Genomic DNA, 26,368 nt, shown 5'->3' on the forward strand with positions numbered 1-26,368 from the left:
GTTGGAACCAAGTGAGCTTTAAAATCGAAAGCCAGATCTAAGTAAATACGCAACAGTCTCTGCCTCTATTACATATTATGTACAGCCGCTGAAAGCCGACCCCTGGGGCCTTTTCCGAAAGTTAACCCCTGAATGTACGGTGGGTCGACCGGTTTGTAGAGTACCTTTATCTAACACATAATGCAACGCTTAAATCAGTATACTGGGCGGGTGTGTGTACGTGTGTAGGGGGGAGGTTTAAAGCAGGAGAGGAGACGCCGTCGTAGGGGAGCAGCTGAGGTCCATTTGCACCCAACCTAAACCACTAGCACCATAGCGTATTAAAGTTATTCAATTTTTTTGTATTTTCCCCCTGTTGTGAAGAAGCCTTCCGACTCTTGGATTCACTATACCTACAGCTGGCAAAGATTTTGCATGAGCTCAAGCACCAATGGCTTTTATTGCAACTCCACTTCCAAACCCAGCGGAAATCCAGGATCCATCTTTTCGGGCCATCCCTAGCCATTATTTTATTTACTAAATGCTTATATCCCTCCGCAGGGTCAGAGAGTATTTTGAAGAAATTGTAAAATGGTTTGCTTGGTATATTTCATCACGTCTTCTCATCGATCTTTTAAAACACACCTCACACTCGTGAAACATCCCTTTCTCGGCGAGCTGGGTCGATTCAGAAAGATTTGTGCGCCGTAGTTGTGCTGGTGTGGAGAGGAGGGGGGGAGATGAGGATCTAGTTTTTTGAGGAGCCTAGAGGGGGCTGTGCTTCGGTGCCACTTATCATTAGATATGGCCACCGTTACAGAGCACCTCGAAGCGTCATCTTCAACTTAATTTTGTGCTGTTTCATAGTCATTTTGCCGCTCGGTCAGTGCGGCAGGCGGAATGTTGTTTTTGGCAAGCTAGTGTTTGTTTTTATATGTCTTTGGAGGCGGTTGTTACTGCGTGGCAGGCTGACTGAGAGTCTCTCCTAAACTGGCCGCTTGGTCCCGCAGCTTGTCGCAGCTGAAGAAAATAGAACCAGTTGCCAACCCCCAGCGGTCGGCATCCAGCGTTTTTCTTTTTTTTTTTCCTCCTTTGCTTTGCGGGTCGCTACACTTTCCTCCCGAGGATTCCCACTTAAAGTTTGGCTCACGGAGCGTTGACTTTTGCAGCCGCTTGGATTTCGAGGACGATTTGTTTACACGTTAATGGTAGAATTATTGGCTGTAGACTTGGGTGGCTAACACCAACTAGCTATACAAGCCGAACTCGTGCGACGACAGCTGTCATTGGAGAAAGGAAAGTGATCCCGCAGATGCGTGCGCTAATGAAGCTGTTTTTTGTTGGATTTACATTGTCCGCTTTTCCATCAAATGGGCAAAGTTGGGAATAACATTGCAGCGCTGGAATATAATGATATGCGTTATGCATTTTTGAGAACTGCGGTGTTGCTTCATTGGAGAGAGGCTAGCTAGCTCCATTAGCTTGCTAGTTAGCTGGGTGATAAGTGCGACGTTTCATCCCCCTTATTTTGGACATGAAGAGGATAACTCTCTATTCATAGGGCTGGAAGGTAAGCTACATTTACCTCTTTTGCTTTTTTTTCCACCGTGCAAGCTCAATTTGTTGGGAATTTTATCTTTTCATGTGAGGCTGAGCCAACATTATCCTCCTCCGGTCTGATGTTGGGGGTTTGTCGCCGCCTTGGCTTTCATGACTCAGACTATTCAACGGAACGGAACATTGAATAGAACATTTCATGGTTTCTGTATAAGCAGATACTTACGTATTTACTGCATTACTCAATACGAGTACACACAAGTAACGTTGGTTGGTAGCTAAAAGGAAAAAATCAGAGCCTGGGTCGTTGTGTAATCTATCGTTTTCACTTTTTGTGCATCTTTGTAGTTCCCTAGAATAGTTCCGTTTCATTGAATAGACCGAGCCTTTGTGTGTGTGTGTTGGGCACAAATGCTGCCCTTTGCCTTGCACCCGGTGTGAAGCTGGCTGTAAGGACAGTGTTATGTTTTTAAGTTTGCCGTCATCTACGGACATGTTTAAAACACCAGCACTGGGACAACAAAGGGGTGAAGCATTATTCAGTGTTCTGGCGTAGGCGTTAGTGCAAGTATGATGAGTTGGCCAACAAACTGCAACCATAGGTAACCTGTTTGCTATATGTGGCCCTCTCTTTCAAAGTTGTCTTAAGGTTAACGTCCCTAAAGCCATGTCCAGTCCGCCTCCGGTTGTTAATGGTGATAAACGGCTTTGTTTCTCTTTCGCAATTTCTGCTACATTTAGTCGATGTCAATGTTACTTTTGTCTTTGGTCGCCGAAGAAAAGGCGACAGAGTTGAGCACAACAAGCTAGCAGTCGTTAGCTGGATGCAACTGCTTTGTGCCCAAGCTTGAGTCAACAAAAGCTAACGCTAGCATGTTTTCAGCTGCGCCCGTGGTGGTCGTGACTGCCTTGTAGTCACCGGATCCTAACCTCAGATGCCCCAAGTAAAGTTCTCCTCTTCACCTTTGAGCGTTTGCTTGTTGCAGAAAATGCTCCTTATCCGACAACAGCTTATCACATCTCATTGTGCAGTGTTTAAAGAGACAATGTCTTCAAGTTTTATCTCAGAGATAACATTCCTAACTTGCTGTCTGTGCTGTCTCAACATTTTTATAAAAGGGTTGTATTTCTTGAGTCTGGTGTTGGACAGTCCTTTTAGAGGCTTTTGGAGTCGAATGTAGAATTGCCACAGACCAGCAGTGAAAGGTGGTGTACATCAAAGTGAGATCTCTTCTGAGTCACTGAAAATGCCCTGCCAATAATTTAAATAATTTCAGGCCACACTGACTGCAGAATTTAGGCACTGACTTTATATACAATACAGTTTGTTAAAAGCACACGTGTTAAATTTGGAAATGTCTCATTATTGGCATTACATTATACAGATGTGTAGTACCTGTTAGTGACCAGAAGTGTTTGAGGTTGATACTATCAGGTATGTGGTTTCAGTATAGAACTGAGTACTTGAGCTCCGTCAGATTGAGTGATTCATTTTAATGAATTATATAATCAGCTCCCTCAAATCAGTCTCATCTTGCAGATGGATTCAAAAGTGTGGTGTTTTGGACTTATAGCTAGTGACAATAGTCATTGAGCTCAGCATTGTCGTACATGAATGAGCCAGTTCTCGTGAATTTATCACTGCAGTTTGAGGCCTTTTTTTTTTTTTTTTTTTTTTTTTTTTTTTTTTCTTTTTTCATAGCAGGAGGACTGGTTTCCAGCTGCAGTCCAAGACAAGGGAGATGTCTTTGGTAGGAGACCTTAAGGACCACCTTAATACCAGCTTGGCCAGTTAGCCAGTATGACAAGGAAACGGATGTTACTGGTTAGGGCTTATCTGCTAGTAAATCAGTGTAAGATTCAGCATAACCTATGGACTTGTATCCAAAAGTGTATTTGTACAAGTTTATTTCTCATCCACTAGTCCAGTTATGGTGTTACAAATTGGCTGATGTGAACCCTTGGGCTAACAAGTCAGTATTTCCACATTAAAGGAGGTTACTGAAAGAAAGCGTGTGCTAGCTTTATGGAAAACATAGTAGGAAGGCAATGCTGACGGTGCTGGACTTGACAGCGAGATAATTTCACTCACATTTGCAAGTAAAAATGGATAAATGTGGACTGTAAAACCTTAAAACCACACGAGTAAAACATATTTTAGATTCAGCCCAAGTATCTTCGATTTGTGTTAATAAAACTGTTGATGAAGCGGTGAATTTAACACTGTCTTGAGTTAATTTATTGTCGAGCTAGATCCTCTCCTTTGTGATGGTCGCAGTGGACAGCAAAGGGTCAGTGTTGTGACCAAACCAATGAACCAAGGTGGAGTTTTTCCAGCATTAATAGCAGTATTGCTCATTATTGAACTTCAATAAAAAGAAAAGCTGCCCGATCCTTACATTTGGCATACTTTTTGTAAAGTTGGACATAGGGTGGTAGCAGCTGACTCCCTCTCTCTTTCTTTCTCAGCTGTGATTGTCATATGGCTTCACCATAGTCCAGTGGTGGTATTATGAGATTGCCAAAGCAATTAAAATTGGCTTGTTTTCTTTTTTCATAGGCTAGTAAAATATACATGGGCTCAGTAAAAGACTACTAGTCAACTAAATTGTTTTTTCCTAGAGCCATCAGACTCTTTAATGCTTCACTTGGTTGGACGATAACATGCAGTCATCATTACCACTTTACTAGTATAGTTTGTTAGTCTGTGTTGTTAATATAGTTTGTATAATTTATACCTTTTATTGTTTGTAATCTGTTTATTTTGCATATTAAGCTGCTGGATGCCCCTAATTTCCTTCGGAATAAATACAGTATCTATCTGTCTAGTCTGGGTGTAAGGTTGTAACGGAAAAATGTTATGCTGGACACTGCAATCATGATGTTCTTGCATATGGTTTAAAAAGAAAATTGCTAGAATGAGTCACCATGTATATTTGGGTAGTCTTCAATATACGTGAGCAGCCCACCCAAGTTACGTGTGTATAGAAAATGTACTTTCTTCACCAGCCACTTAACTTTGTCCTTGTCCACATTGGCCACACAGTGAAAGCCATCAGCCACTATTGAGTGCACTGGATTAATAAGGAAAGATATTGCAGTGAAGTCAGGGTTTAACAGTAGGGACATCACAATACACAGTCAAGCAAAACATGTGCAAAAGACTTGAAGCTTTATTAAAAATGTTTCAGGTAGAAATTGTGTGCAAACCATTATATGGCCAGTATAGATTGCAGTATTACTTATACAGAAGGCAAGTCTGCTCTGTGTGGCATATATGGGCTGGGCAGGATACATGGTTTGGAAACAGCCACTTAGAACCGCAGGCCAGGGTAATACTGTTTCAGAAAAACAAATAATTTGAGTAAAACTGTACCTCTTATAACGCATGAGAAAAATACTTGTTTAGCAACAGTTACTGTAAACAAATTCAGGCATTCACAGTATTCCTGTACAAGCTTCTACTGCAGTAGTGCCTATGCAGACAAGGAAATTATGAATTTGGCTTAAGACTAAATATGCTGCTCAGCTGAGAGGATTGATGCTTAGAAGATATGTGTCCAGGCAAACACTAGTAACTGGAGATGGATTAAAAAAACAAAAAACTAAAGAGTGGAAGAAGATGATGAATAGAGACGTGTTCTTACAGGGCATGAGTATCATTGAATAGTTTAGAGTGGCAGTCTCAAGTATCTTCATTTGAGTGTCTTTTAATTCAGTCTGGCAACCCACTGGCTATTGACAGGATACACAAAGCATGGCCCGTAAGCCAATGGGCTCCCTTGATAACATTTTATGTGGCTCACAGCAATAAGAAAAGTGTGCACTACTAAAAATTTAATTCATCCACTTTTCACATCATATCATGGTAGGGCAGCAAAGAACAAGACCAAGGGAGCACTCTTCAATTTCAGCTCTTCTGCTCTAGCAGACATAGCAGACTACAGCTGGTATCAGAATGTGACAGCCACTTTAATTGTGGTTAAGAAACTATGACCAATAGAAATCACTATACTTGGATTATTATATCAGTCTAGGGCTGGGCAATATGACCTCAAATCAAAATCACAATTAATTGAACATTTTACTTTGATTTTGATTATGAATTATTATTACATAATGTATATCATCTGTCTAGTTTATTTTTTGTTCTTGTCCTCATAGTTCATGAAGTTTATATTGTAAATATGCTCAACTCCTAAACTGGAATATTTATTTTGATAATATGATTGTACTCATACCATTGTAACAGATTAGTGGTAGTACCTTATTTGTTTGCTCAAATGTTTTTTTTCTTTTTTTTTGTTTGTTTGTCTTTACTAAAGCCAAAAAAGTGCCCCAATAAATGGACATGGCATTTTTATTTGGTACAAATTGCTAAAGTTGCTCAGTCGGCTCTGTTCCACCTTTCCTCCATGTTTCCATGTTACAGACTGGACAGGGCAAAGTCATGACAACACACTTGTATGTTTAAAGGGGATGGTACATAATGGGGGATTGAGTAACAGAATTTACAAACAAAAAATTAAATAGCCGACATTAAAAAAACAAAAATGTGGATCGGGAAAGAAAGTGTTTTGGTCAAAATACAGACATTTAAACCTGGCACCAAAAAGTTGCTCAGTATGCAGCAAACACATGTAATTGGACATACATGACTGACTGAGTGCTTCGAAATGTGCCTTAGAGTTCTTCAGCTTTTAAGATTTTTTTTTTTTTTTTTTTTTTTTTTTTTTCCCCCCAGTATGAAAGTGAAGCCTCTGATAAATCAGCACATCCACCTGTGCACAGTAGAAATAAGAGCTGTAGTTAAATTGGCAAACTTCCCTTTTACAAAAAGTCAACAAATCCTTAAGACAGCAAGTTGCTGAGATGTAGCACAGATCAATTCTTTCATAGTGATTTTTGATTTATTCGTAAAAAATGAACTCCATTTAATACTTTAATCATATTTAGCAGAATTAGATTAATATAAAATATAAATTCATTTTTACTTGTCCTAAAGTAACATTTATTTTTACAGAATGTATATATGCTGTAGTATTACTTTTATATAAATATAGGATAGGATATTTCTTCCACAACTGTAAAAAGTTGATCATCAGCATTTGATCAGAGCATTCGTTCAGTTTTTACTGAAACGGTGAACAGTAATTTAACTAATAACCACAGATCTAAGTACCTACCAGAAACAGCTCTTTAATATTGTTCTTGCTAGTCTCTTTATGAACACTATTAAGATTTGCAAATAACCAAATATATAAATGTATTAAACTTAAAAAAAAAAAACAATAAATTAAAGAAAATTGTACTTTAGTGTCAACAGATAACAGATAGTTGTGTGGGTCTGCAAGTCCAGGGCAGGCGACCAGAGTGATGGCTATACAACAGTCAACTAAAGTTAATCCACTGGTTAGCTGCACAGAGATGACTGCAAAGCACAACACCTTACCATACCTAGCATGCAGCTGCTACGAGGATGGTATATAATATAGTTATAAGACCCTAGAGATTTACACAGAATGATAGCAACAACCTTAACTGTTTCATCAGACACTATTTCAGATCAGACAAGTGAGATACTTTCCATTGTCATATTGTAAATCCTGTCACAGCCTCTTCTCCTGTCCACGCCACAGCCTGCCTGTTCACAGAACCTGTAATGTTATATGGGTGAACTGTTACAGTGGAGCCTGAACCCACAGTAAGTGGACCTCTACAACTAGATGTGTACAGCAGTTTCACTGAGTGACCATCTGGTAGCAACATAAGCATGCTTTATATTTGTTCACATTTAGGAAAATTAAGTTGACTACAGAAATTATTTTTCCCTTGTTCTTAGGAATTATCTGTGCTCTGTTACTATTTATTTATTTTTAATCATAAAAGGTATATCATATTGTACAACAGATTAATGGGACAAAAGTACAGAACTTTTATTTAAATCCTCTGGTTTTAAAGATTTATTTAGCATTAAAGTAATCTGACAGTTGTCGTTATTTCTACTGATACAAAGAAAACAATACCTGTTGTTAGTTAATTTGGCAAACTTTATTTTCCAAATTGTAAACAAATACGGTTTTAAACAGCACTTATGTTTCCAGTTTTATGCATTAACCTGAACTGTCCATCAAAGTGACCAATCACATTAGAACCCCTCTTGATTTGGCCTCTGCCCTCCAAAATAGTATGGAAATCCCGATAAATGATCTCCACTAGTTATCAACTATAAGTTTATACATTTTTATAACTAGTTATCAAGTTACATTTTAAAACATTTGTCATAGAATGATGGCTGCTGACTTCTGCTTTTTTTGGCTAATGCATTTCTCATTTGCTTTCAACATGGATTGTTTACCTGCATCGGACTTACGTCCCTACCAATGTTAATACCAAACCTTTTGAATACATGTACAGGATCTGTCAGTATGCAGCACTAAAATGTGAACAAATTTGTTTGGTCGAAATAACTTTGTCCACTGCTTTAACACATCACAAGAGTGACATCACACAGTCTCGCTCTCTTTCTTCCTCTAACCCAGATGTGCTCTGGTACCGAAATGTGCACTGATTTTAATGTGAATCAGTACTCGGCAGTAGGGCTGGGCGATATGGACCAAAGAGAATATCTTGATATTTTTAGCTGAATGGCAATATACGATGTATATCTATTTTTTCCCTTCCCAAAAGGTATAAACAAAAAGGCACTTTGAGTCAAATGGCATATTTAAATAATAATGCTCCTCAAATAAATTTTTCCTCCATAACAGAAGACTTACAACTGTGCTATTAAAATGTAAACAGAAAAGACACAGCAAAAATAGCAAAAGGCTGACTTTTTCTTTAAAAAGCCAGTCTGGTGAAGTAGACTTCACCAAAGTGCTTCCTCCTGTGTGTACGCCTGTACATCTAGTACTCTGTGCAAATAGCAAAACATGTAAACAGACTGAATGAACAAAATTCCATCCTTCAGTCAGCAGCATTCTAGCTAGCTCAGTAAATCCATAGACGTATGTGCCGAGGTATATACAGGAATGGGCTCACCCATCTACGTATCCGCCGGCTGCATCATGAGCCCTCTTGCCTGCAGCCAGGGACTCTTGGGGGTCAGAGCGATGCCAAAGCGTACGAACGGACGCAGTATGAAGGCTGTATGTACACAAAACAAGACGACAGCAGAGGATTCCAGGTTTACAAAGCTCTCCAAAAGTCGCTCACATCACTGGAAAAAATCACTAAATTTGTTGCTAGTCACGTTTTGGAAAAACAGTCGTCAGGGGGGGTCTGAAAAGCCACTAAATCTAGCAACAAAGTTGCTAAGTTGGCAACACTGCTATGCTGTAGCTTCCTGCATGATTTACAGGTGAAGCAGTGAGGGAGAGAGGCAGGGCAGTATGAACTGGTGGATCTACAAGTATGATTGTAACGTGACATAGACTATATAAATATAAAAGATATTGTCTCATATTGCGTATGAAAATATATCTATTTCTTAAAAACTCGATATATCGCCCAGCCCTACTCGGTAGTACTGATGAAACTCAGTCAGTGCCCTAAAAAGTACTGAGTTTGATGCCCAACCCTACGCAGAAAAAGATTCTGGAGAATATTTAAAAATGATGTCATAGTTGTTCAGCAGAATGGCTCCATTGCTTACAAACTCTCCAATGTCTGTAGCACACATAGCAAAGTGCACATCACACTTTTGTGGATAGTGATACAGACTCAAGCTTTCCTTTTTTTTTTTTTTTTAAATGGAAGTTGCTCACTACTTTATGAAGTGCATTGCTGAAAAGTGTTAATGGGTCAATTTTTCATCTTATAACTAGATTGAAGTGTTTAGAAAAAGGAAGAAAGGCCTGTACTATTTTGTTAAACATCTACACTCCTTGGACCAAAGCATATGAGAAGTGTTTGCACTTCTGCCATCCCTAAGTTCCTCTCCATCCCATGTTCCAGCTATATTAATGCTCAGTGCATATAATGTAGTAATTGTAGATTTATGTAATACATCTGCTCAGAGGCGTTTATTCTTTTAGATGCTGACAGACATTTCAGTATTTTTGCTCCAGCTGTATAGCTCTTCTTACAAGCTGGTTTCCAACTTTAGTAGAAATACCAGCTATGCAGTAACATAAGCATGACTGTAAATGGTATTAAAATTGAAATTAATTTATTTCTAGTCTGACTGTCCTAAAATGAAACTTAGATCATTACCACTGCACTCCTGCCACCTCAGAATTACTCTGTATTGTTAACTACAAGTAAAGGGCAGTATTCACATTGTTTACCATTGAGTGCTTTGTAGTGGTTTTTCCCTTCAGTGTGTGGGTTGCAGCCAATAGAAAATGTGGACTGGCTGCATGTGGAGTGATTACAGATGGCTTTGAGTAAGAAGTAGAATTGCTCCCACCGCACTGTGCCTACAGTAGTTAAATGCTAGGTTAACAAACTGTTTTTGGCTCAGACTTGACTATTTTTTACATTAAGCGCGTAAAGTATTTCTACTAAAAACTGGAATCTTGGTGTGGATGAAATGTCTTACTCTGGTCATATAAACCACATCAAAGATGCTTAACACCAGTTATTTGTAATCATATGATCAGCGTTCAGTCTTAACATGGATTCAGTTCATTATTAATGATCTGCACACAGTATGGTATGATGACAACACTAAAGAAGTTATTTTAAATATTACCAAGAAATGAAATGCAACATCAAACTTCAGATTGGAGTCTCGTTATGCCTAATCAAACTCACTGGATATGACTAGAAACAGTATACATCTGTCTTTTTAAGGCCTTACCAGTTGACTCCGACAAGCCACAGATCTGGAAAGATGCAAGAAAATTTCAGGAAAATTGCAAGTGCCCAAGAGCATGGAAGCATTCATTATTTTTAAATGGAAGATCTTTGGGAACACCAAGTGCTCCCAGTCAGTCGGTTTAGCTTGGTACCCTAATTTCGGAAGACTCTGACAGGTAGCAAAGACTGCAGTAGTCACTAGACTAAACTTTATTTACCTCACTAGTCAGCACCCACAATACTAGTTGATTAAATAAATTATTCATAATTTATTAATGGACAGCACCAGTAAATGGCTGGTTCTAAGATGTTGACGACGCTCGCCACAAGTCCAGGTTGACATCAACAGCCGATGCAAAGAACTAAACAAGCAAGGTGGAACTGGTACTGCAAAAATTGGCCACTCTCGGCAAACTAATCTGACATTGTATATGTATTATGCATGGCCAAGTGCCTCACATTTCAGAGACATTAAAAATATGATTTTAATATTGAAGAATGTGAAAAGCTTTCAAAGGTTCCTGGACATTAGCGGTGGGAATCTCCAAGCACTCTACGATTCGATTACGATTCAGAGGACTGCGATTTGATTATAAAACGATTATCGATGCATCTTGGTAGTAGCAATCCATGATGAATTAACTTCAATTTTATTTCCATTTTAAAACTCCCATTTTATTTTATATTTATATTAAATCAAATGAAAGCAATATGGCATGTTTGTGGTGTTTCCAAAATATTTGAGCTTTGTTTGACACAACTTGCATATGGTGTAACTCTTGTCAATGGATGTGTTCACTTCGACTTCGTAGAAGCCGAAGTGCTTCCACACACTAGCTTTTAGTGCAGAAGGTGCCGGCTGGATTTGCCGCTCTTCCATCTTGCGTCTTTGTTATGTGCGCAGCACAGACTGTCCGGGTGCAACACCTCCGCTCTTCTGAGTTCCGCTCTTTATGTTCCGCTCATTACGTTCTCAGTTAGAGCTAACGTCTAGACTAGGGTTTAATCCCGGGATCCGGGATTCCCGGGAAATGCGATCAGAACCATTTCCCGTTTCCCGGGAAACGTTAGACGGGAAACCGGGAAAAAAGTCGCGTGCGTTGATTTGACTTTCAGAAAGAAAAGAAAGCTTCAGAATGTTAAATTTAAGGAAATATTGAGAGAAGGGTTCGTTTAATGCGAAAAGCATTACTCTTCATTTCAGGCACGTTCAGCCTCCGTTTAAGGCTTCAGCCTTCATCTCAAGCGTTTTAATAGAGCTATTACACAGTTGTACTTTTTTCCTCTTTAATTTGTTGAAATCGTAGGCAATGTGTTTACCCTAAGGTATTTTGTATTATATAATTTTATATTATTATATATTGTTATATTGCATTATATAGCCTATAAAATATGCCTGCCCTGAACAATAAAGAAATATCTGTTTAACTTCGAGTGTTTCTTTTCCTCGTTTGCAGCCGCTTACTAACAATCATGAATTAGGATACGGGCCTAATGTGTGAAGAAATTATCATGAAATAGATTGCTTTAACATATTTCGCTTTTAAAATGGAGTTGAGTAAAATGTATATTTTTTAGGCTATAAGGATTGGCCAGTTTTTCAATAGACGATTCACAGCGAACCTACTTTAACCCTCAGACACGGTGTTATAAATTTGTTGTTGCCAGAATGGCAATGACCAAGTCGTAGTGCATTACTCAAGGCCCTGTGTTATGTCATATTATAGTGTAGTACGGTAGTTAACTTTTCAATGACTATTACAGCGTTCCACTGGTGGAGATATAGCGCAACAGATGTCACCACGACAGCGCAAGTGGCTGAGCCTTTATCAATGCTGTGGAGATGAACCGTATTGTTTTGCACCAGCAGTTGTAAAATCGCTTGTTATAATTCCATGTACAATGGAGGAATATTCGAATTATATTTGTTAAGGGAGTGTTGAGGAACGACACAACACCGCATAGCTCGAGCACTCGAATGCCGAGATGTAGGTTTTATTGCATTAATCAAGCCGACGTTACCCCCTACTGGGCATAACAGGACATAGCTGGAAAGCTACCTCTACAATATCACAATAGGTTAAGGCCGACACAGGCTACAGAAGGCCTAATTAAAATAAAAAAATAAATAAACTTTTTTCCCGGGATTCCCGGGAAATGGCTCGTCATTTCCCGGGATTTGATTCATGTCATTTTCGGGAAAAATATTAAACCCTAGTCTAGACAATCGATTGTTGTCATTTGTGAATCAATTCTGAATCGTCCACGTTGGGCATCGAGATGCATCTAAGAATCGAAAATTTCCTGCACCCCTACTGGACAGTGTTTAATTTCAAATTAGATTTTGCTCAGTTTTCTTACTTTTTAGACTAAAGATTTTTTTTTTTTTTAAATATATATACACTACTCACAAAAAGTTAGGGATATTTGTCTTTTGGGTGAAATTTCAGGACGAGCCTAAAATGCATTCAAACCTTTACAGGTGAACTTAATGTGACCTTCTCTAAGCTTTTGAATGCACATGTCCAACTGTTAAATGTTTCAGGACTTTTTGCACAAGTTGCTGTTCTCTAACGAGGAGCTTAACGGCAAAATTCACAACAGGTGTTTGATCCTCGAAGTGACCAATAAATGTCCTGGTTCATGATGAGGACAACTGTTTAAACTAACTGAACCAGGACATTTATTGGTCACTTCGAGGATCAAACACCTGTTGTGAATTTTGCCGTTAAGCTCCTCGTTAGAGAACAGCAACTTGTGCAAAAAGTCCTGAAACATGAAGCCATGCCTTGCTAAAATGTACATGACACATGATCTTGCTAAAATTTGTTCCATGGTATACCTACTGGAAAGACACAAATATGACTAATACCAGTGGTTGAGAAATGATGGTGTTCCAATGAAAGCTGTAATTTCTGCATTTTGTTTATGTGCAACAGTAATGCAATGTTTTCCTGAGCAGCACTTCTGATTCAGTTCCATGTAGGCATAGTGAGTGTGCTAATGTGAAACTGTAACATACAAAGAGGCATAGTTCCCAAGACACGTTTCTTGCATTCTGGCCTATAAAGCAGGATTCAGAGCATCAAGGTTAGGGAATGCGGTAACTGTTGCATGTAGTACATGAACTGAATTAGGAGCAACAAGTGATTTTTATTTTGTGATGAGGTCTGTTTTCACCATTGAAGTTTGGCAGTCTAATTAGCTAAGAGCAATGGCATCTGTTTGGTTTCTCTTCTGGCTAAATTTTGACTGAGGCAACCAAGTGAGCAACTAAAGTTGTAAATGATCAATTTGTATTCAATCGGTTCAGTGTTTAGCATGATATGCTTGTTTCTGTGATTTTCTGTTACCATGATGCACTAAGCATTTTTTATCACTCCACTGCATGGCATTAACTTTTGTCTTCACATTCCCATAGTTTGTGTTTTGCTATTGCTTCTCTGTGCTCTTCTTTCCTCTCACTCCCCAGCCATCACATCACAGCAGATGGCAGCTCGTCCCTGAGCCTTTTTTAAAAATTTATTTATTTTTTATTCTTGTTCCCCGAGGTCTCTTGTTAAATCGAAGCTCTTCCTTCTAGGGCTGCAATGAGTAACTTGAGTAACAAGTAACTCAAATAATTCAATTATTTAAAAAAAACATCTTTGGCACAAATTTGTTGGTTTGATGCATCATTTAAACTCTACAGCACTCAGGTCTCTCCGTGTAAGTGGAGCGTTTCACCCACATTGGCAGCTGTGACGGATTTCTGTCATTTGGAAAAAACTACCCTTTAACACAGAGTGGATCATCGCTGATGTGTGTGTGTGTGTTTTTTATTTATTTTTTATTTTTTTTGCGCTCACTGGGCTGAATGGATCGCTATCACCACAGTTCGCTAGCAGGTGCCACCATGACCACTAGCAATGGAACTGATTTCATGCCTTATTCAGTTTTCAGATGATACCAATTGAATTTACAATAAAAATTCTGTAGTTACTTTATGGTGTGATTAATTCACCAAGGAAACTAATAACTTGTTTGTGATTAAACATGCCAAGACTGAAGGAAAACAAAAAGTGATGACCAAAGAAGGGAGAACAGCAGAAATTTGATGGCAGAATCGAGGCACACAGAAACGTAAATGTATATGGAGCAGGGATAATGGGCATTTCATGGCAAAATCTAAACAAAAAGAGTGAATGGGAAAGTGAAGGAGCAGCATTAATTGTACAAGGAACTATTCACCAAGGGTCATCAATATACAGTGAGCAGTCTAGAGGGAAATGTTGCACTCCAATGGCTTATGCAGCTGTTGATACCATCATTGAATTGGACTCCAGCTACTTTACGTATAGCAATGGCTAAGTGAGATGGCATATATAATAGATTCCCACAAATGGCTAGTGAGGATTCTAGTGAGCTCCCACCTGTTGTGTACTATGATGGATTTAATGCTGGGATTAAAATACGTATCACAAAGAGAGCCTAAAACAAAGTATGGACTCCTTAAGCCTGAGATCAACACATGCACTGACTTTAGATAATGCTAAAATACAAATGGCTATTTGGTCACAACATGTGGATTCACTATAGCAGTTATCTTCTCCTCAGAAGGAATGTATGTATTTGATTCACAAAGAAGACATTTTTGTGGTATCATCTCAGAAACAGGCTTTGCAGTTCTACTATAATTCTTGGACATGAAAGATTTGATATCACACGTTAATCACCTTCATAACATCTGGGATGACTTCCAGTTTGACTGTACACCAGTTTACTCTTTGAGGTTTGAGCAACCACTGACTTCAAAAGACAGTACTAACTACCAGAATCTTACCTTCTGGTAAACTAAACCAACAATTGCATAAGCCACCATGTCGGCACAGGGCAGTGTTCCCACACCATCATCCACCAGAAAACCTGCCTGCCAGTACAATGCCTTCTGATGAAACACTGGGCTTGGCATGTCAAACACAATAAAAGAATCAGGATTCACAGTCACAGTAACTGCCACAACAATGTCCTGCTGAAGGACCACCTCAGAAATCACCACCAGTGCCTTCTGAGGATCACGCACCTGTACATCAGTGTGTTTTCACACAAAGTATAACATCAAGATAATCATTGTACCAGTCAAATGAGCCAGCCTCAGCTGTGGATGTTGGTACAACCTTACATCACTCATTACATCCTCCAAAAAAAATAAAAATAAAAAAAATCGAATGACTACAACTAGTGTGCCCATATGATTGAGGATTACTGTCATTACCGCTAATGAGCAGTCATTCAAAACCTCTTGGATCAGAGTCTTGGTCCTCAAGCTTAAATCCTACTACTGAAGAAAAACTCAGTTCTGAACATCATAAAAATAGTGTCAGAAATATCAAACCATCAGAATATGGAACAGCAGGTTGTAATTATTTTGATGAAACCATAACAGGTATTGGAAATCAGAACCAGTTACTGATGATGAGAAACTGAAACAAAAACAGAATTTCACATAAGCCGATATTTTTCTGATCCAAATAAATATCAACAAAAATCTGCAAAATGAAAGTCTCATGGGTAAGTCTCATAAGTGTCAAGTACAAGAAAATGTACATGTCTAAACAGTGTGAAAGTTGAGCCTTTAACAGCAGCAATCGGAGCGATACACCTGTTACCTGCCCTTACTTGCCATGATCAGCTGATTAACACCGAGAATATCACCACTGAAACGTCTGATCAGACACACTTTGAATTACCGTAATTACGCATCAGTTTGTCCTATTGGAAAAATTCAGACTGTTTCTGAAAGCTGAGAAATTGCAATTCACACCCGATATAGGGCTATTACAGTACATGTCCGCAAATGGCGGTACCTTTGAAGTTAACGGGCCCACCAGGGGTAAATAAAGGGTTAAACAAGAACATTTACAAAAGATGACTCCTTTAAAGAAATGGAGAATCCAAGAAGGCAACAAACCAGGAAGTATAAACTAAGTTATGAATCCTACAGAGAAGTAAAGGGATCACAGAATAAGAGGGTTTATGAGTGTTTCAGAAAAATGGAAAATGCACAAAGGAAACAAACCAGGCAGTGCAAGAGATCTGACAAATCCTTCAGAGAAATGGAAAGTGAACAGAGAAAGGCAGGCAGCACAAGAGGACTCTGAAATTTTTTTTTCTGTTTAGAAAAAATGGAGAATGCACAAAGGAACAAAGGCAGGTAGTGCAAGAGGACTCAGGAATTTTATTTTATTTTTTTAAGGAAAAATGGAGAATGCACAGAAAGGCAGGCAGCGCAAAAGAGCTGGTACATCCTGTAAGGATGCAGAGAATATCCAAAGAAATGATTGAAGGAAAGGGCATGATCTAATTTACAGAACCCATGAAAATCAGTTACAAAAATAATTGAGAAAACCACTTAGAAACACATTACATAGTGATATCAGAGATTCACCAAAAAATAAGTAGGGATGAGTACGACTAGATGACTAATTGCCGCTATTGTCACTAGTCGATATGAGACGCACTAGTCGGTTAGCCTAATTGTTAAGAGTTTAATTGATGCCCACTGCAGTAAATGGTTGTCCTACATGTTACACAGCAATCTGCCACCAGATAGAGCTGCAGCCCTTACCCTTGTTTACAGAAAAACGCCTTAACTGTCTTAAGCTTGGTAGGATATTTTTATTAGGTCTAATACTGTTAGTTATTTTTGAAGTTTTATAATGTAACCTGACACGCACCTCCCAGGAAACACCGTAATTTCCTTGTGCGCATTTCCGGCTGCTTCCCCCAAGTTTGTACAAAGAAGTGAAAAAATTAGACAAATGTGTTTGCACCTTAAAAAACTGACCACAGCAAAGACAGGGTTTCCACGGGGTAGTAAAAGGTAGTAAATTAAATGAGGTCAAATTAAGGCTAGTAAAAGGTAGTAAACAAAATTTGACTTGGTAGTAAATTTTTCATCACCCCTTCAATATATTTTGACTTTTCCATTGATGCAGACTTTTTGTTTTAAGTTTGTTTAACTATAAGATCTGTATAGAAATATAACTACTCAGCAGGACCTGAGCTGACGTTGTTGACGAGCGGTTCCACTGTCCGATCTGCTGTGCGCATGCGCGGAGTCATTTTGCGCCTCGTCATGGGAAAATGTAGTTTTCACAACTTTGGCTCGATGACCCGGCAAAGACTGGCTTAACCCTCCGGAGTGCACGGACGCGCTGGCGTGTCAAAATGACATCGCCGATTTTAGATGACGTAGCATCGGGACGCTGCTGCCATGAAACTTGAAACTATGTACCAGTTTTTAAATTACGTTGATAGGCCAAATAAAACCAGAGTTATGCCCAATAATTTACGCCATGCTTTTTCCTGTATATTGTCCTCACCTTCGATGCGCGTTTTGTGCAGAAATAAACGGCGAAAATGTGAGTTTCGCTAACAGGAAGTGCTTGCTAATAAAAACAAAACAAAACAAAAATTCCCGACAACCCCTTTCCTATTGGTGGAAAAATCAACCAATCAGAAAATTTTGCGGTAACACGATGCATTTGGGTGCATTTGGCTGCTGCGGAGCAGGTGAAGAAGTGGTAAAAGAGACATTACTGGCAAGTTTTGCCTGTGATGGGCCCCTCAGTCTTGTGGAGGACAGAAAATGTTTTTTGAGGTGGCATAAATAATTTGTGTAGCATCTTAATGTGAGTCCTGATTGCTCTGCAAATAGTTGTACACAAAAACACCTGAGGCCTTTCCTGCATTTTAATGTGAATAGTTGTATTTAACTTTATTTACTATATTTTTACACAAGTTTTGCAAATTTACAACTTATATTTGCATTTTAATTGTAAAAATAATTGAGCATGTTTCTGATTTTTACAGTAAAAAAAAAAAAACCTAACTTTTTTCTACTCTGATTTTATGTTTTTATGTGATTGTAAGTCCGATGTCTTAATACAGTATGTCAAAATGAAAGAAGGTAAGGTAAAGAAGGCAGGGTAAACAGTTTCTAAGGTCAACTATGAAGCTAAAAACAAAAGTTGTCAAAAATGGCCAAATATACCCCGGACCCCAGAGGTTAAGCCGGTCATGGGGAATGATTGAGAGGCGTTTTGTAAGGTGTGCAGAAAAAATATAAATTTGACCTGAAACGGTGTGATGCCGATCAAATCACACCGAGCATCCACCGTTCATCAGCAGTGGATTCGTGCGCGTATTGAGCAGATCCGTATTTTGTTTTTTGGTGCTACACAAAGTGCTGCGACTGCAACCTCAAGGTCAGCTACGAGCACAAGTATCACTGTCACATCTCAGCAGCAAACCAGTATTCCAATATTGTATTGGAAAATAAATAATCGGCTTGTGAAACTTGAATTTCATTGCATTTTGTTTATATTCTTAAAAAAACAAATTTAGATAGATTCAACTCATTGTCGTTGTGCGCACAAGGCAAACATGATCCAGAGACGAGCATCTGCGGTCATGCTGCCAGAGACCGACACTGCCATTAAGCAATGTGGTTTAAGTGTCTTGCCCAAGGACGCAGCGCAGGGACAGGGTCTCAAACCGGCAACCCACCGGCTGCAAGACAGGCGCCTACCCACTGTGCCACTTTTCGAAATGTGTTTGGAATATTAATGTGTATGAGGTCTTAGTCAAGACAAGGTCAGAGTTACACCTTCAAGTAAGTGGGATAAAGTTTTGTCTTTGGTGAGAGATGGGCGATCATCTTACAAGGCTTAGTGCTGTGAATCCACTGCTGCCCCAAAAAAGGCTGCTGCTCGATTTCGTCCTGGTAGTAAAAATATTTTAGAGGTAGTAAAAAAAGGTAGTAAAAGGTAGTAAATTTAACTCTAGGATTCCTGTATAAACCCTGAAAGAGTAGGACCCAGGAGGGAAAGGTCCCAGTATTTTTGTCAGCCGGCACTGCATGATGTAAAACACCGGGACACGACCTAAAGGTAATTAGCCCACACAATGCACCTGCACAAGCATAAATGCCGGCAACAACATCAGCCACTTAAGTAGGTTACTTTGTAGCTCTACAAAGATCCAGTACTGAAGCTGGAGGAGGAGGCTGGAGGGAGAGAGGGATGTTTGGGCTTCACGGCTCAGGCTGTGGCCCTGTGACCTGGCCCCGGATAAGCGGAAGAAAGTGGATGGATGAATGTTTGTATTGTATTGGTTTATTATCATTTTAGATTTTAACTTTCTGAGATGTGAACAATGAGCATCGTTTATAATGCGTGGCACAATGCGCCATACTTTTAAGTTGCAATTTATTCATTTTTCTGTTATTTTCCCATATTTTAATGATGTATAAACATTGTTTGCAGTAACGTGTTTTCATATAGTTAACAGCAATTTATTTTAAGACATTTTACACAAATATTTGTACTTTCTACTTCTTACATTTTCAAAACAGTCATTACTTTAGGTTTAACGCATCTGAGAAAAGTTTACATTTCCCTTCACTGCGCCGTCAACCATCAAATGATCTGAGCCTAAATGGAGGAATAATAACATAGAGACATTCGTACTGGCGTATCCTCCGTCAGCGGGGCTTATCATTTATAGTGCTATAATCAGGGCTAACAGTAGGCCGGACCGAGGGCTGATGTCCGTAAGCTGTGCTCGCGGTACTTCAGCATTTAGCTAGCATTACAGAAGAGGAGTGAGCATAAAGAGAGTAATGTGTGGCAGGTAATTTTAAATGTAACATTTTTAAATGCTAAACAAATATCAGCACCAAAAGTGTCTGCAGTTTGTCACACAGTCTGTCTGCTAGCTAAAGGAACAGCCACTGTATTTCCAGGGAGAGAAAAGAATGAGCGATAACTTCACTCAGATGGAGAAAGATATAAGAAAGAGGGAGAAGAGGAAGAAAAGAGCAGCAGCAACAAGTCAGCTGATCACAGCCTGTACACAAAGATAATTTACTGGATTTCACAATAGAAAGTTGTGATTCTTCTCCCCATGCAGAGCCACTACAAGTGATCTTAGGGTTCCTCCACCTTCTGAATCCCACTCTGAGTATCCTTGTTTTTGTGTTTAGGTGTGGAGGCACACTCACCCTCTACTATGTAGGACACAGAGAATAGAGCTGTTTTTAAATTCCGTTTCACAATTTGTGTCCTATATAACAGATTCAAGCTGAGAACATTCCTTAGAATTAAAATTTAGATTGGAATAATGTTTGTATTCTCATGTAATATTATTTTATATTATTACAACAATGAAGTTCGGTTAGCTTTACACAAAAATAGTTGGTAGAAACGTCCTCCAAAGAGCTACTTTTACTTTCTTACTTTAAGTACATTTCAGAGCATGTACTTTTTTACTTTGGTAAAAGTTGAAGTACTGGTTCAACTTCTTTACTTGAGTAGTTTTTAACACAAGTACTTGTACTTCTACTTAAGTACAGAATGTCTGTACTTTTGCACCCTCTGGTAGTTATTGATCCTGCTACTGTAAACAAATACTTACAAAAAGACAAATAGTGAATATGCCACACTTGTCTTCAGTATCTAAAGAAGAGCAATTGTCCACCATGTGTAATCTGTAATAAGATGGATTTCTCAAAAATGCCTGACAAACTTATAGGTATTCAGCAACTAGAATGGAGGTTAGTATCTCCAAGGTTGCCTTTTATGAAAATTTATCCTGCACCTAGACGAGGACAGAGGAAAATAACTGGAAATGTTGATGTTCCCATTGGTGTACAGTCTACAATTATTTCACTGCCAAAGTTGCCTGACCAAAATGCAACAATTAAAGTTCATTTAAAGAGAAATTTGAAGTGTTTTCTGAAAATGTCAGGCTCCACAAAGTCAGAACAGCTGCACAGCACCTTTCTACACCTGGTCCATTGTTTATGCAACTAGGAATGCAATTTGACCCATCTTGGCAGGTAATGTCAGAGGATATCTTAATTTTTCAAATGGTTCTTCAACAGACTTAAATTAAAATTATGACCATGAGCCATCTATGGTGTGAATTTGAACCTGCTTGGTCACGTGCTTCTGGAGTTACCTGCTACTTTCCCACCGCCGAGGAGTCGGTTCGCATGCCAGTGCTCGTGCTGTTCCCAATGAACCGGCAAAACGCTTAAGAACGGGCCCGCGTTCCCACTGCGTTTCTGTGAACTGCTCCTTTACGTATGAGTGTGGGCTGGACACGGAAGCCGAAGTGCACAAACCTGGGAGAACATGCTCCCCTTTCTTGTGCTACAAATACGTTTTACGGTCCAAACCAAAGTACTGCAGCCTCTGTGTGCAGCACAGAGGTAAACACAGACAGCGATTAGAGCAAGACAACAAGTACGCACTTTGTGTCCTTTTATCTGTGATATGAACTGATACAAAGCAGCAAGTTCAGCCTTAGAGCCCAACCTAATTCACAGCCGTGAAAATTGCTTCACTTTTCTCATGTAATACACATGTAATATGGTAGAAAACTTGATGTTGAGATGGCAGAGTCACGCCCTTCTGCCGCTTTCATCACGTGTTCTTGGTTCGAGACCAGCTAGTTTGCGGGGCCGGAGTTGAACCCTTTTTTCGGCTGAGAACCGAGTGCTTCAGCGGTGGAAAACCCGCCTAACGGTTCAAATTAAGACACCGGCACCAGAACCCTGTTGGTGGGAAAGAGGCTACCGTGTACACAAGATTTTCAGAAAAACTTGAACTCTGACCTTGACCACATAGCATAAACGATCAGACAACAGTGATAGAACTGTGCCAGTTTACTACAGTCAAGTAAGAATTAAGGCAGAGGGATAGAGTATGTGTTGTGCTTCTTCAAAACAAAGAAAATCCAAATGAAATACCTGCTTGGCTAGGTCCAAGTTGCCGTGAGGAAATGCACATCAAAAAATGTTGCTCTGAATGCTGGTACACTTAAAGACAAAAGCAAAATCCAACAGTACATCCATTTTAATTATGGCCCGATTAGCCTGTTTAGTGTCATGCTTTCGTTAAAAGGCTCTCCATACTTGAAGCAAGTTGCAAATAATCCTGTGGCAATGATTCACCAACTGGGGCCAGCTATTTTATTTTGTAGCTTTTCTGCTAAATGGGGGTATTTGCTGAAGATCCTAGTAAAACTTTGCTCAGATGAAAATGACAAATCCAGATTGATCCAAAGAGATCCATTCATGAGTGTCAGACATTTTGATTTCCTTGTGCAGTGTCATCTTCACTTAATTTGACGTGATCTACGTCCTCTTGGGAAGTTGGAAGATTTTTTTTCTGCAGAGTTGAATTTCAGCAGTGTGACAGGTATTTAATGTTGATTATATTTCACTTTTACAAAAAATTCTGAAACAATGACAGGATCCTACAAATTACATATTTCTTTGTGCTAGAAAGCCATTGTAGTTTGTGTAAACGTGAGAAGTTTGTTTCTACATTAGCAGGTAAAAAGCATCTTTGTAATAATTTAGCTTCTTTGGTAGTAAAATAGCCCCATCACTTAGCTTGATTTGTCTCATTGTATCATGGCCATTATGCTGAAAGTCATATTGGTGATAAGCATTTAATACTCCATCATTGGTTTTAATTAATTAAAAATGCTACTCGATGTAATCTCACTTAAAATTGTACAATTTCTCAACAAAACCAAAGTTGCAGCATCTGATTTATTTTTTGCCATTACATTGTTATTGATTTCCTAAACAGTCCACATATCCCCTACCTCTTCTGGATTGGAGATGGTCCAATCATCGGACACAATCCAGAAATTGAATTAGCTGTCACAAGCTTTTTCAGGAAGAGGATCCAGAACTCACAGACATTATAGCAGGGATCCTCACATCCAGGCCTCGAGAGCCTGTGTCCTGCAGGTTTTAGATGTGTCCCTGATCCAACACACCTCAATCAAATGGCTGAATTACCTCGTCAGTATGCAGGCAAGTTTTCCAGAGTCCTGCTAATGACTTCTATATTTGACTCAGGTGTGTTGAAACAGAGGCTCTCGAGGCCTGAATGTGAGGATCCCTGCCTTACAGTATATCAGGTCCACAGCCATTCTCACACCTGTTAAAAAAAAAAAAAAAAAAAAACAAAACAAAAAAACAAAACAAAGGATGCTTCAAATATCCATAACCACCAATGGAAAAACACCTGTATTCTAAAACTTATACCACCAGAAGAACAGGATGATGCCTAGAAGAAACACTAAAAAAACTAGGCAAAAATCAAAGAGTTGGCCAAAATGAAACTAGGAGAGGATTTCCTTAAAGGACTATCTGAACTGTTTAGAAACAACAGAATGTACATACTAGCTGTTTGACCACTAGCTGTTTGACCACTAAAATCAACAGGATAATAATTTTTTTCAGCCCGTCGCTAATGCTAATTAGCAATCTAATGCTAACTGCTAAAAGCTGCTCCCACTTGTTAATTGAGCGACAGGGCCTACATATGTAACCAGAAAGCACCTATGAAGCCTAATCAGTGCACATAGTGAATGAAACTGTCCGTGCTCTGTGGTAGATTGCAAATTGCAGTGAAATAATACAGGCACAAGCAGTGATAAAACCAGCGATCTAGCCGGGGCAGAGTTCCCAGGGTGCACTCCTGTTTGCTAAATGCAGTGACAGCAGAGCTCCGAAAATGAAGCAGTGAGATCCTCAGCCAAGAGATCTCACAAGAGTGTCTCAGCAAGGCTCAGCACCTGACGATCAACTGCTAGCTAGAACACTGATCAAGCACGACGTTTCTAAAAAGGGAGCCATGGCGAATCCTGATCAGTGCCTACATTAAAATCCTCCTCAAAGCGTGGAGAACAAATATGGATGTACAGTGTGACCAATGTTTATGCGTGTGCTATGTATGTAGCACCCTATGTGACAAAATCACAATATGGCATGAGGGAATTATTTCAAAAAGCAACCCATGAAGCTTGCACAGGAGAAGGCGACATCTATTACCAACTTAGATCGGTAGCCAATAAGTTTCTCAATGCAGTAGAGCAGTAAGCTGTGTATGTTTTGCTTCAACTACCAATGAGAAAATCTTCTCAGCAAGTTGTCTTTGTGAACACCAGTTTGCCAAAAGATGGGTTTTCTTGCTGCTGCTATGATGATGAAAACATTCAAGCTTCAGGACTGATTGAGAATGGACATCTCACTTAGAAACTTGTTCTCTGGAAGAGTATGCATGCTGGTATAATACGACTTTCAAAAAAAAAAAAAAAAAAAAAAAAACATGCACAAGAACAGAAAGTCAGTAGATGGCTTTCTCCCAGAAAACAGGCATAGTGATGACGATGATCTGTTAGAACAACAGGAGCAGTCCAACCCAGATCCAGCCGATTATCATCATCATCATCATCATCATCATCATCATCATCATCATGGTAGCAACTGTGAATCAACCTGTCTTCCTGTGAGACAGAAAGTAATCATTTTTCGCATTTTCCGCATTTTCTCAATACTACCCCTATTTTTACTTTGAACAATAGCTAAACATTGTTTCCTTAGCTGCAGGAACAGTCGTGTGCTCATATGTAAATTGTTCAGTGATTTTCCTTGCATTTAGAACAAATAGAACATTCTTGATGTCTCGCTTGTTTTACATGTTCCATCTAAAGCAGAACCTGCTTAATGAGCAGTATTTGCCAGATAATACAAAAAAGTGTTCCAGTTCCCTCCACCTTGATAATGAGTTGATGATAATAAATGAACTGTGTTGAGAACCCATAAGTGTTAAGCATGTTGTCATATAAACCTAAAAATAATATGGACAGTTCTTGGTTCTGTGTTTACATTTTTGTACACTTATTTTAGCTTCCATGTATCCTTCATACATGCCACTTTGACAAGGAAACACAGAGAAGCACTATCATGAATTGCTGATGCTATACACTCACTGGAGAAATGAAGAAAAGTTAATTGGACAAGCTGAGTCCTGTGAAGGCCGATGCCAACAGGTTTATATTATAGACTTTTTCTAAGAAATATTTTTCCAAGCATTTGTGTCCATTTATTATCACTATAACCACATTACTAGGATGTTTATCAATAAAAATCTTTCTATTTATTTGGTATCCTTAACATCTTAAGGATAAATGTATTAATATCTTGACATTTTGATCTTCTTTATAAAATGATCAGGCAGCTTTCAATCAGCCTTGAATTTTTCATAATTAGCCTGTTTAGCATCAAAATTCTCCCCATTCTGTTTAATGTTGTTTACTAGGATTTACCTTCATCTACTTTCATTAAACATTCGAATTTTTCCTTTGTCTTTACTAATGTAAATTTAGTTCTCATTTTAAATCTCAAGTATTTCTGTTTTACTTTTAAATTAAAAGGTGATTTCTCTTCAGATAAAGGATACCATTAAACAGGAGAGCTCTCTTTATGAGCCGTTTTCTTCTGCTGTTGACCAAGCAAGTGCTCAACTTGATGATGACCTTGGGGACAAATTGCTCCCTCAACACACCATCAGGATCAAGATTATTTCAGCATCCAACAACAGGCTCCTGACAGTACTGAAACATACGATATTGGGATCAACTTGGGTATACCTCAGCTACAGGAAGATGGCTAACATCTGCAACCAAACCTAGAAATGCCGGATCACAATTACTGTCAACAAATGCGTCAACAGAGGCCAAATTGATTTCTTGTAGAAAGTGCTCTATCATGTCAAGACTTCAAATGAGCCAATCTATCATTTCCTAGGTGGTGGTGCTGGAGTCAGTAAAAGTACCCTTGCTCTGATGTGCCAATCTCTCCTCAAATACCTAAACAAAGAACCTGGAAGTGATCCTGATCTGTGTAGGATCCTATTGTTATACAGCTTTTCTAGCTGGGGATATCTGTTAAAAGCAGGGTTCGTACGGGTGCTGGAAATCCTTGAAAATGCTTGAATTTTAATATTGTCCTTTCAAGGTTTGAAAAGTGCTTGAATTTTGGATATAGTGCTTGAAAGTGCTTGAAATTGTAACCGCTTTTTTTTTGTAAATAAAAATATAACTATCTGGTTGAACAGTTCGCTTATGAAACGGAGAAATAAAATGAGTCATAAAGTCTAAAATGAAAATTTCTCCG

The 26,368-nt window shown here is 39.0% G+C and overlaps 1 protein-coding gene across 4 annotated transcripts in view; it reads left to right on the forward strand.

Moving 5' to 3' along the window:
- Positions 1–792: 792 nt before the first annotated feature.
- kmt2cb (lysine (K)-specific methyltransferase 2Cb) overlaps positions 793–26,368 on the forward strand; it is a 97,646-nt gene continuing 72,070 nt past the window's right edge. For all 4 annotated transcript variants that reach the window (XM_030750991.1, XM_030750992.1, XM_030750994.1 and 1 more), the window contains exon 1: positions 793–1,549. The gene's annotated coding sequence lies outside the window, so the exon portion shown is untranslated. The remainder of the gene's footprint in view (positions 1,550–26,368) is intronic.

This window comes from Archocentrus centrarchus, chromosome 17 (assembly GCF_007364275.1).
Source record: "Archocentrus centrarchus isolate MPI-CPG fArcCen1 chromosome 17, fArcCen1, whole genome shotgun sequence".
In the NCBI taxonomy this organism is placed as follows: Eukaryota; Metazoa; Chordata; class Actinopteri; order Cichliformes; family Cichlidae; genus Archocentrus; species Archocentrus centrarchus.